General features: G+C 44.8%; 1 protein-coding gene across 5 annotated transcripts in view; it reads right to left on the reverse strand.

The window, feature by feature from the left end:
* atp9b (ATPase phospholipid transporting 9B) overlaps positions 1 to 12,968 on the reverse strand; it is a 468,699-nt gene that overhangs the window by 426,840 nt on the left and 28,891 nt on the right. Inside the window, exon 1 of one of the 5 annotated variants that reach the window (XM_070888577.1) lies at positions 7,600 to 7,681. The exons of the other annotated variants lie outside the window; for them this stretch is intronic. The gene's annotated coding sequence lies outside the window, so the exon portion shown is untranslated. Of the gene's footprint in view, positions 1 to 7,599; positions 7,682 to 12,968 lie in introns of those variants that run through there. 5 annotated transcript variants of the gene reach the window in all.

Raw genomic sequence — 12,968 nt, forward strand, 5'->3', positions numbered from 1 at the left:
AGATGTATACAGGAAATGCTGCACAGTAGAGGGGTGGGGGGGGGGGTGGGGGGGGAAGCACCACATACATTAGACAGCCAAATATACAGTAAGCCACATTAACAGTAGAAAACAGCTAGGTCAATGGCTTACAGAATGAGTGGTTGGTGATCATCCAAATGATAGTCGGGAAGAATTCAGTCAGGACTTTCACATACATTAAGCTCCATATTTGAATCCCAATCACTGAAGCTAATTTAGCACGGCAAAGCTTAGCAAGTATGAAAGTTAACTGAAGCATTCAAGCCAACTGCTCCCTGCTCACTCATTTGCTGCTTTTATATGGGGCTTCTTCAGTTCAGATTCCGAGGCCTAGATTTTCCACTGTGATCGCTATCACCCAAAAATGGGCGATAGTTCCAGCCTTAGTTCTTTTTTTCAGGCTCGCTGAAATATTGCCCATTTTAAAAACAGCTAGTTTCGCCTTTTTCATTTGGGCAATAGCTTAGCGATATTGAATGGGCCTTAGCGATGTATTCAATCGTGCAAGGCTGGCGTCCATAGCAACGGCCATTCTGCGCATTCGTATTTATTTTAAGCAAAGAATTTTTCCTGCAACTTGGGAGTTCAGGAGTCATTTGCGCATGCTCAGAAGAGTGAGAGAGGGGGAGAGAGAAGGGAAGCTGTCTGTTGAGGTAAAAAATATCCAGTGATAGCAGTATGCAGCAGGAGGAGCTGTCAGAGAAGGAGGGCGAAAGCCTTCTCCAATGAGGCCCTCGTTAATGAGATTGAAAATAGGTAGGGCCAATTAACCCAGGGTGGGCGTGGGAAACCTCCCCCCGGACACAAAAAAATATGAATTGATATCGCCGCCGTTGTATCATCTGTGGCCCATGACAGGTGTGAGGCAGACCAGTGCCGCAAGAGATAGAACAGCCTGGTTGCTTCGGAAGAGTAAGTATTAAATTATTACATTTTAAATTGGAATGATGCACCGACTCATTCATTAGAATGTAAATCTGCCAGATTGTAATTAAGCTGGGTAATCTTGGGTAGCTTCCTTGCTAAGATTTGGAGGGGTCGGAACCTGCGTCCTTCAAGTCTAATTTTGCTGAGGTACCTTACATTTAATCAACAGTATTAATAATTTTTTTATTTTTTTTAAAAAAAAGGATTGACTGTAAACAGACAGATCGCAAACATTCGGCATTTCTACCACTTTAGTTTAGAAGGAGAATGTGTGTGCGCTGTGAGCAAGTCTTTAACTTGGACATCGTCTCCTTGTTGGTTACTTTAGTGGATGGGGAACGACTGAGCACTGAGGGATCTGGTCACCTTTACCCAGACTGTGCGAGTCTCTCCGGTTGCTGTCACTCATTGACCCAGCCTGGACTGAGGGAGAGCTGCCCTGGCTCACTGTCTGCCCTGGGACACTTCAGGACATTAGCTCCAGCCACACGGAGATCTCAGAGCACAGCTCATGGACACGGTGCCCTCTCATTACAGTTGCCCAGCGGACGCGATTTCCCCACCTGGACGGCCTCCATCGATTCAAATAAACCGCCTACCTCCCCTCAGGCGCCGAATGGATAGGGCCTTTCCTGGAGATTGTACCCAAGATGTTTGGTGTCAAGCATTAGTTCATAAACACGATCTTAAATATTTTCTCTGAACGTAGATGTTATAACTATGCATCCATGCGGATACAAAACATATTTGCATATAACATTAACGATGAATAGCATGTGGGGTGACTAATTGTGGATTACAATATCTGTTGTGTTTCTGTACTAGTACTTAGTCAATTAGCTTATGCCATGCTCTTGTCATGTTTTCAGAGCAAGATATTTAAGAATCATGCCAAGCAGAGGCGGACCGGAGGGGGGCCTGCTGAGCTGCACCCGTTCACCAACCTAGAAGTACATGCCGCAGCATTCGTAGGCACCCATAATCGTTCTGCCACCCGTGGTGGGGCAGATCCCATTGTTGCACCATGTGAGTAATGTGTAAAGCAGTGGTAACTTAGTAATTTAATGGCATTTCATTATAATATAGGATGTAATGTCATGCATGCAGCTTCTGTACTCTCATGTTAATCATATGTAATGTCTCTCGTTCACATTTATTGCAGTAGTGTTGCTCCTCATACATATGGCAGCGCAGCGCAAGCACTCATGTCTACCCTTCTCTAATAATCTCAATTATGTTTTGCAGTTCCCCAGGCGCAAAGGGAGGCCCCTGCACCAACCGCTTTACTGCTGCAGGCAGTCATCACCATGGGTGATGAACACAAAACTGAGGAGGAAGAAACTGAGCCCGAGTTGTCATCTGTGGTACCTGCGACCACGTCATCAACGGATGAAGTAACAGGGCCAAGCGGCTTGCAGCAAGACACTCCAAGGCATCCAGTGCCCACGCCGACCCCGCGGAGGGCGAGTCGGCGAGGTAGGCACGCGTTGCAACGGGCAGATCCAAATGTGGACATGGTCGCACTGTCAAGGGTGAGCGTCGACATAGGTCGAGAGCTCCTCCAGGCACTTGGTGGGTTGATCAGCAACATTGTCTGCGCGAATAAGGAGGGCACGGAGCAGATAGTTGCAGCAATGGGGTGAACGACCAACTCTGTTAATGCCTTGCGCCATGCAATAGCTTCGGGAGATGGTACTGCACCCAAAGTGCTGTGCCACCAACCATCACGACAGATGAGAGACAGGAGGAAGAACTTCCTTCTGACTTGGGAGATGTTTCTTTGCAAATGTCTTCTCCTCCAGCCACTGAGGTCATTCTGCCGACGTCACCCACCCCCCACCCCCACAGCAGCAGTCCTTGAAATGCTTTGCTGCAAGACGTCTTGGTCCCATTACTCGGGGAGCTAGTGGGAAATGGGGGGTTATGACGTTTGGGGGGGTGGGGGGGTGGGGGAAAAAAAAGAAGAGAGGTGGTCCAAGGTGTAGGAGGGAAACATGGCCGCTGGAGGGGGGGGCTGTATATTGTTAGAAAAAAAGAGTTAAATGTTCACTCATGGGGATGGTGGGAAGGTGTTGTCCATATTGTTCTCTTAAAAATGTCGACGACTGTCAGGGGATGTTATATAGGTTTGTTAAAAAAAAATTTAAATTACGTGTTCAATTAAACATTTTTATTTAAATTTACAATTGTTGTGAAGTGTCTTCTAATAATGTAGAGTAAAACAGCAATACAATGGTTGGAAACAATGGCCATGGCCAGGCAAGGATGAAACATAACAACTGTAACGGTCACCAATGTAACTTCGCGCAAAGCGTTCATTTATGAGCTGCTGACAAGAGTTTTGCGGCTGCCTAACTACCACGGGGCTTTTCCAGTATTGTGGGGGGGGTGGGGGGTAGGCGTGGGGGCATGGGTTCATTGTCCTCATCCTCCTTTCCAGAGGTGGACCGGCAGTCCCATCAGCAATTGTTGTCCTCTCCAGATAGCTAGGTTATGCAACATGCAGCACACCACAATGAACTCAGCGACCTGCTCAGGGTGGTATTGTAGGTTGCCTCCCGAGCGGTCCAGGCATCTGAAGCGCTGCTTCAGAACTCCAATTGTCTTTGACGATATTGCATGTAGCTATGGCTTTCGTTGTGGCGCTTCTCGCCTTCTGTCTGGGGCTTACGCGGGGGGGGGGGGTCATGAGCCAGCTGGCAAGGCCATATCCTTTTGTCGCCCAGCTTCCAACCATGACCTTGCGGCTGACTGTTAAACAGATTAGAGACTGTGCTCTCATGCAAGATGTGCGCATCATGGATGCTCCCTGGAAAATGTATATTTACTGCCATGATTATTTGCTTGTGGTCGACAATTCAGGGAGTGGAAACCCTTTCGGTTTCAAAACACCTCTGCATCCTGTAAAGGTGCTCGCAGGGCAACATGCATACAGTCTATTGCTCTCTGCACCTTGGGGAAGTTTGGTATTCTCGGGAACCCCAAAGCCCTCCCGTCTGTGCCTCTCTGGTCATAGGGAAGTTTATAAAGTCCATCCTGCATGTGTAAAGGGCTTCAGTAACCTGTCGAATGCAGCAATGTGTGGCGTGCTGAAAGATACCGCAAATGTCACCAGCTGAGGCCTGAAAGGAGCCTGATGCATAGAAGGGAAGTGCCGCAGTAACCTTAACCTCAACAGGCAGTGCTGTCATGATGGTGCTGGTAGGTTGCAGATCTCCCTTAATTAGCTGGCATATCTCACTGATGACCTCCTTTTGGAAGCGCAGCCTTCTAACGCACGTGTTATCGGACAAGTCCAGGTATGATCGCTTATCACTGTAAATGTGTTGGGTGTAACGTCTCCTCCTCAGCAGTCTGCCACCTCTTTGGACACACTGCTCAATAAAACTACTCCCATCTCTATTCTGCAGCATGTGATTAGTCATCAATACTGGTTGAGAAATTACAGGCCCCATCACGATAAAATGCCCCTAATTTGTCCTCAACAAATACAAATGTGATTAGATGATTGGCAAGAGTCAAAAACACTTAAAATCACTCACAAATTGCTTTTCCTGACAAGTACTTCAAGCAGCCTATTAAAGATCCTCTGAGTTACAAAAGGGCATCCGTAGTGCTGAGTTAAGGTCAGGTGATTGGCCCAAAAAGACGCTGAAGAAAAGCTGCAGCGATCATTTGGGTGAATTGCCGAAAGTAGCGCTCGGCACTAATCGGGCGCTAGTTTCCATTAACAGAATTCTCGGCCTTGCACGAGGATGACATCATGTATACCGAAAGTTGCACTGGCGATAAATGGGCTATAATCAGGTGCTAGCTTCCACTTTTCAGCAAATATGGGTGATAGCCTGAATCTCAACACTTATATGGGTGATGTGCCGAAAGTCTCGCCGAGAGATCAGAGTTCACGAATCAGCTCCCAAATTAACACTGCTAAATTTGTTTCTTATTCCAACAACCGACTGATAGACCAAGAAAGTTACATTTAGCTGCTTACACTGGACCTTAAGACAAACAATATTCATGATCTCTCTGCAAATCCCAGCCCAACAACACAACTGGGGGGGTTTTGTACAGAAGCTTCTCTCAAATTGTACAAGCAGAATAAAACAAATGGTACAAAGATAGAGGTTATCAAATACTCATGAAAAAGTCTATCCAATTCAAATTTTAAGAGGATGATTTCCAAATATCTACAGTGCACTATAATAATGCCCACAAAGAGTCAAACTTCATGGCCCCAAGTTTCGTCCCACGGCGAAAACGGCACACCTCCGAGCTGGGCGCCTGTTTTTTGCGCCAAAAACAGCGCCTAAAAAAAGTCCGATATTCTGCTCGGCGCGGTGCGCTCTTCGCAGCAGGGGGCGGAGCCTAACACTCGTGCCGATTTTCTAAGTAGCGGGTACAATTTAAATTAGCCTTCGTGGTGCCGGCAACCCTGCGCGTGCGCGTTGGAGCGTGCGCGCAGTCTCACACAAACATTGGCACTCGGCCATTTTTAAAAATACTGCAGAAAAAGTGAAGATTTATTTCTTGGACCCCTGCAGAGGCTTGTAATTTAATTTTTTTTTATATTTCTGTGCGAGGGAGTGCTTTTAGCAGCACTGCTGAATAAATCACCTGCTGAAATCATTGAGTTCAGCTTTTCACTGCTAAACTTGCAGAACTGGTGCTGCATTGGTGCATGCAAATTAAGGACTGTGTTTGGAGAAATAAGAGTGCCAATTAACTTTGCAATAATACGTGGTGTTGACAATGCAGCACCCATTCTGCAAATTTAAATATAAAACTGTCGATGTGGCTGCCTCTCCCTGTCCAAATGGCCTCAGTCCCCCTCACAGCTCGAAGGCTGCTGCTGTATCTTTGGCTGCCGGCCAGCCACTGACGCCGCCCCTAAAGCTTGGCCGAATGGCCTCAAGAACCTTAATGAGCTGCGTGTGTCCTGCGTTGATTCTTCGGCTGCCGGCCAGCCACTGACGTCGCTGATATCTCATGGCTGAATGGCCTCGGGTCCGTCCGGTGCTGCTTCTTCGCGGCCAGCCACGAAGAGAATGAAGGCCCGCCTCAAGCGCTGCAGCTCAGCTCGAAGCTTGCTGCCGCTGCCGTCGAGACACTGACGCCACACCGCTGCCCGTCTCCAACATGAAAGGTCTGCCTGAAGCACTTTCACACAGGTAGGAACATGGTTTATTTAATCTTTTCTTTGCTTATAAATTTTTATTCAGGTTGGATTCATTTGTATAAGTATAACTAAGGATTGATTGTAGAATTTAATGACTTCCCTTCTCCCCCCCCCTTACCCCATTCCCTACGCCTAATTTGTAACCTACGCCTGATTTTCTAAAGTGTAGACAAGGTCTTTTCGAACGTACAAAAATCTTCACTTTCTCCATTCTAAGTTAGTTTGGAGTAAGTTTTTACTCACGAAACTTTGAAATCAGGCGTAAGTGGCCGGACACGCCCCCTTTTGAAAAAAAATTCTGTTCCAAAGTGAAACTGTTCTAACTGACTAGAACTGGAGCAAACTAAATGTCGAGAATTCCGATTTCTAAGATACTCCGTTCAACACCAGTTGCTCCTAAAAATCACGAGCAAATCATGTGGAAACTTGGGGCCCATAACTCAACTAGTGATTTGTGACCTAATAGGCGATTTTTACCACTGGTGATCAGGCTGCCCGGGGAAGATAAAGAAAAAACACGAGTAATCCACAAAGGATCAATTTTGTAATTTGATTGATATTGTAAGGAATTTGCCTATCAACTGGATCACTGTTGAATGAATGGGTCAGAAAAACAAAGGGTTAAAAGAGTTAAGGACAGGTTTTGTTCCCTGAAGCTCGAACAGAATGCTGGAAATCAGTCTCAAGTCCAACCCAAAATGTTAACCCATCCTTCTGCTTCAAATGGTGACTCCTTGATACATTTCTACAATTTTCTATTTTTACTGTAGATTGCTAGCATTTGTTGCTTTTCTTTGAGAAACAATGTGGCCAAATGAAGGTAAGCAAAGCAAATCTGTTCATAGCCTCTACCGAGTCCAGGTTCCATGGCTCCATGAAGTGCTCCCATAGAATTAGATTATTGGGAAACTGCTAGACACTGTATAAGATAGGAAACATTATTTCGGTGAATGCATAATACAGGAGACACTAATTAAATACAATCTGAACTCTCCAGTTGTTCTGGAACAACTCCAGAATTATCGGCATTCCCAGCCTCTAAGTAACTGACTTATAGGAGGAACTGTACTTGAAGAGCAATCTATCGGAAAACAGTGAATGAAGAAATGTCAAAACAGTGGCTTTGTCATCAGGTACTTTAGAGTGACAAGTGTAAACTCTGGTGATGGCCACTTATGCATCAGTAAAGTGTCGTGAGTGCTATGCTGATGAAAGACCTCTGGTAAAACTATGCCAAAGTAACATCACAGCAATATTTGGAGAGGCCTATACTGCCAATAGCTTGTACCGGTTGAACCTCCCTTATCCAGAACCACTCCCAGCCACCAGGTGAACAATAAATTCAAGTTCTTCCTCGCTGCCGACTCCTGCAATCACTGGCCTGAACCCCGCAATCCACCGCCCCCCCAATGATCTCTCTGCCGCATTCCCAGCCCCAAGCCAGCCAGCACCGATATCCCCTTACTCAGTACCTTTACCATCCAATTTAATGTGACCACTCCTTGTCTGGAAAAATCTCTTATCCAAAACAGGCCAGGTCCCATGAGTTCCTGATAAGGGAGGTTCAACCTGTAGATGTACAAGCCACAGATATTAGCTGGTCTCATTGGAGGAAAAACAGCAGAATTCAAATCCAAAATCCAAAAGCCTGATGAAAGCTTATGAAGTCAACCACAGATAAGAATTGTTTATTCAACTTGAGAAACACAAAACAGAAAATTGTTTTCATTTCTTGGTAAATTACTTTTTCTTTAGTGGTTTGCATATTGGTGGAATCTCCAAATTATTAGAGCAAATCTGAATGCATTTATGCATATTTCAGTGCAGTTACATACTTCAGGGAGAGATATGTTGTGCTGTTCGTGAGGAGGAGAAAGAAGAGTTGTGTAGACAATTTTGGGCTGCCCTGCTTTGTTTTGGGTTAAAGTTAACATGGGTAGCTGTCTTTGCAATGATTTATGAAGGAGGAGTTTATACCTATCTTTCATCTCCTATCAGCCTGCCTTGACTTTTATTGAGGCATGTTGGGCCCAAGTTTCTACACGATAAAAAACGGGCGCCCGTTTTTCGCGCCACAAAGTGCGCCTAAAAAAAACCTCCGTATTCTCCACCTCCCTGCAGGTTCTCTGGCCCGCGGCGCAGCAGGAGCTGTAGGGGGCGGAGCTAGGACCCTGCGCCAAAAACAGTGCCGGGAGCTCTGCACATGCGCGCTACAGTGGGCACGCAAGTGCAGTAGCTCCAGGCGCCCGAAACTGTGTGGGAGGGGCCTGAAGCACGCAGCCCCTAGCCCTGGCCGAATGGCCTCACTGGGGCTGCATGAATAAGGCTCCTCCCACGGCCAGCTCCTGCTTCCTGCCGACTCCCGCTCCAGCTTCCCCCCTCCCTCTCTTCTTTACCCTCCCCCCCCCACCCGGATCCGACCTGACCTCCCCCTCCTCGACCCTCCCTCCCCAACGCCACCTACCTCTGGTGCTGGGGACGGGCCCTGCCCGAAATCTCGGGCCCGGCCCATTCAGCCTTCGGTTCCGACGGCAAACCGCTTCCTAAAGGCCTGCCTGAAGAACTTTCACACAGGTAGGAACATGGTTTATTTAATCTTTTCTTTGCTTATGTTTATTCAGGTTGGATTTAGTTGTATAATATTGGTATAAGTATAACTAAGGATTTATTGTAGAATGTAATGACTTCCCTTCCCTCCCACCCCCCCTCCCCCCTCCCTCCCTCGCCCCCCTCCCCTACGCCTAATTTTTTAATGTGTAGAACAGGTTTTTTCAGTTCTACAAAAATCTTCACTTGCTCCATTCTAAGTTAGTTTGGAGTACGTTTTCACTGTGGAAACTTTGAAATCAGGAGTCAGTGGCTGGACACGCCCCCTTTTGAAGAAAAAATTCTGTTCCATAGTAGAACTGTTCTACCTGACTAGAACTGCAGAAAAAAAGTGGAGAATTGCGATTTCTAAGATAGTCCGTTCTCCACCAGTTGCTCCTAAAAATCAGGCGCAAATCATGTGGAAACTTGGGCCCATGGTGTTATTTGGGGCAGGGAGGGTGTTAAGGGTAGGAAGAGAGAGAGGCGGTCGTGTTGCATAGACCAAAAAAGGGACACAGGGTGCCTGCTACTTTCCATCTTTGAATGGAAGCCATTCATATCCTCCAACTAGCACATGGCATCAATTCTTAACATGTTTTTGGTAGCCACTTCACCAAAGTAGAGGATTACACCCTCACTGATGGGAGGTCCTCAATCTTCAAATCCCACAACAGAGGGTTCTGAGGAAGTTATGAGGCTAATCATGGCTCTTGCAGTGCCCCAAACTGCTTTTGGAACAACAACTTGTAGAGACTTTATAGTATAACATTCCAAGGTGTTTCTTTGGAGCGTTACAATACAAAATTTGACACCAAGCCACATAAGGAGATATTAGGCCTAAACCTCTCCACCTCTCTTTTCTCCTTTAAGATGCTCCTTAAAACCTACCTCTTTGACCAAGTTTTTGGTCACTTTCACTAATTTCTCTATGTGGCTTGGTGTCAAATTTTGTCATCTCAATGCCTTGGGACGTTTTACTACATTAAAAAAGGTGCTATATAAATACATATTGTTCTCAGGAAGAGGGATGGAGTCGGGCTAGGGAATCGAGTTTGCGACAGGGACCGAAGACAATGGCTTTGGTCTTGCCAACATTTAGAGGAAATTTTTGCTCAGCCAGTACTGGATGTCAGATAAGCAGTCTGACAACTTAGACAGTGGAGGGATCGTGAGGTGATCTGGGTGTCATCAGCATATGTGTGGAAATGATGCGATGTTTTCAGATGATGTCGGCGAGGGGCAACATGTAGATGAGAAATAGGAGGCGGCTAAGGATAGATTCTTGGGGGACATCAGAGGCAACGGTGCAGGATTAGGAAAAGAAGCCATTGCAGATGATTCTCTGGCTACAACTGAATAGATAAGAATGGAACCAGGCGAATGCAGTCCCACATAGCTGGATGACAGTGGAGCGACAATGGAGGAGGTGTGGTCAACCAGGTCAAAGGCTGCAGACAGCTCAAAAAGGGTTCGTTAACCAGCAACACTTCATGTAGAAGCATTACCATACAGTTACTCCAATATACATCTGACAGGAATGTTTGGATTTTATTAAGTTTGTGTGGGATACAGTAGCTTGAGCTGACCTTCCTGCATTTTGTTGCATGTGGCAATTGTGAGCATCTGTCTCAATACCAAGATAGATACTCACTTGTGGGAGTTTGCTGTGCGCGAGTTGACTGCTGCATTTCCCACATTACAACAGTGACTACACTAAGAGTACTTCATTGGCTGTAAAGCGCTTTAGGACGTCCTGGTGGTTGTTAAAGGCGATGTATAAATGCAGTGTTTCTTTCTTTTACTTTCCTCCATTCCTCTTCTTACCTGCTGACCACCCAAGTACTCTTAAGATTAAATTCAAGCCTTTTTTCAAACATGAGCATCACTTACAGGGCATGCATATATATTATATGCATTTGGAAAGCTCTTTGGGACCAAGGAAGTTGGAAAAACATTTTCATAGGGAAATTCAAAGATAAAGTAACACAAGCTCTATGCTGAGACATATTCATTTCAAGTATTATGAATTTGATTTGCTTTTTGTGGTCAAAGTAATACAACCATAGCTAAAAACAACTGACATTATGTCAAAATATATAGGTCCAGAAATTATTATTCTACAATTCTCTATGTAGTAGAATAATTTCTGCCATTATGGCCTGATAGTGAGCTACATAAATATATTTTCCATTGCTTATTCAGTCTTTAGACTGCTATTTTCAGCAGGTTTAAACCCAAAACAAAACAGAAAACTGACCTAAGACCAATAGAAATTTCAACTTCTGCTATTGTAATGTTTGTTAAGTAGTTTTTTTTGGTTCAATCATACTCTTTTGAATTCTGATATCCAGAAGACATTCACAATAAAAGGATACAATCCTTGACATGTGACAGATAATGTGCATCAGGTCTAACAAATCTGACTTTCTAATGTACCCTCTGAACTGGCAAGCAATTTAATACTTTTCAAAAGCAATTTTCCTATTGTGCTGTAAAATTTCAGCACAGTATTTAAAGTCAACAATAAAGTGATGAATTATGTATTTTTTCATAGCCAAGACAAGCATAGTGTGGTCTATATTAACCATATCTCTGGAAGTCTATTCATCAATGATGTGACATCCTTTTGCACTTAACAGCTACTGTATGTCAATCATGGAACATTGGAGCTTCCAGTAATTAAGTGTAAGACGAGTACATTTTTTAAAATGCAGGCAAGAGAAATAGGCTGAACAAAGGATATAAAACGGTAGACATCAAAACTCTCAGCATGAATGCAGCACACATTTAATCCATCAAATAGGCAGAGACAGATCTCTTACCAAGGCTGCTTATTGTACTATGAATGTTACACTTATTCCCAAACAAATAATGCCCGAGGTGGCATAACATAATATTGAAAATATCAGGATTTTACTTAAATCTTTATTGATTTTAATATATGAATTTAAGATTAATTTTTCTGATCACCTCCCTTCCCTGTTGCGTAGAAATCCAGATTCCTAATGTATCCCATTCGGGATGAGCAAAAAAATGTGGCCATGCCTGTATTGTCCACATCACAGGAACAATTTAAGCTATCCCTGCTCACCCTATTTGTTTTTTAATTCGCTATTTATTGCCCATCCCTAATTGCCCTTGAAGAACGGAGTGACTTGCTCGGCCATTTCAGAGGGCAGATAAGAGTCAACCACATTGTTGTGGGTCCAGAGTTACATATAGGCCAGACCAGGTTAGGATGTCAGATTTCCTTCCCTAAAAAAAGGACATTCGTGAACCAGATGACTATCCGGTAGTTTCACGGTCGCTATTACAGGTACCAGCTTTTTATTATAGATTTATTTAACTGAATTTAAATTCCAGTCTCCGGATCATGAGTCCAGGCCTCTGGATTACTAGTCCAGTAACTATGGGCCCAAATTTCCCCATGAGTTGCACCGTTTTTTTTGGTGTAATTTGATTTTTCTGGTGAGTCTTTTTAGTTGCAAATATGGCCATTTAATTTGCGCCAGTGTAAGGGAGTTAGTTAGGTTTTTTGTTAGGTCAGTTTTTTTTTTCCCCAGCCACTTACACCATTTATGCCAATTTGGCCAGAAAAAAAGTTGTACTAAACTAACTTAGGGCAGTGTATGTGTCCACTTTTGTCCGCACAGAAAGATCTTACTTACAATTAAGGAATCGGCGCAAGTAACTACATTTAAAGCACCAAACACAGCACAAAAAGTAAGAAGCAATTAATTCATAAAATAAAAAGGAACCCAGCACCTAAAGCGCCACGGCCAAAGTAATAATCAATAAAAAAAATTAAAAAAATAGAAGGAACCCTGCACCTAAAGCACCAAAATCAATCAGTAAATAATAAAAAATAGAACTCCTACTTTAGAGAACGCAGCAGGCCACCGATGAGGGAGCCCATTCAGTCAAGCCTACGGATAACGTGCTTCGGCCCCTCCCACACAGCCTGCAGCACGCGTTTGCCGAAACAGCCTGCCAGGAGCTACTGCACAGGCGTGCAGACTCTAGCGCGCATGTGCAGAGGTTCCGGCATACTTAGCTCCGTCCCCCTCTTTCTTCTGCACCACGCCAGCTCCACAGACGGCCCGAGAATCGGCCATGATCACACGGATTTGTTTTGGCGCTGCTTGATGTAAAATGTTGGTGGGGGGCTCGGAGGTGCGCCGAAGAAAACGGAGGGCCAAATTTGGGCTCATAACCATTACACTACGGTTCCCTTGCATTTAATGCATTAAGA

This window comes from Pristiophorus japonicus, chromosome 1 (assembly GCF_044704955.1).
Source record: "Pristiophorus japonicus isolate sPriJap1 chromosome 1, sPriJap1.hap1, whole genome shotgun sequence".
NCBI lineage: Eukaryota > Metazoa > Chordata > Chondrichthyes > Pristiophoridae > Pristiophorus > Pristiophorus japonicus.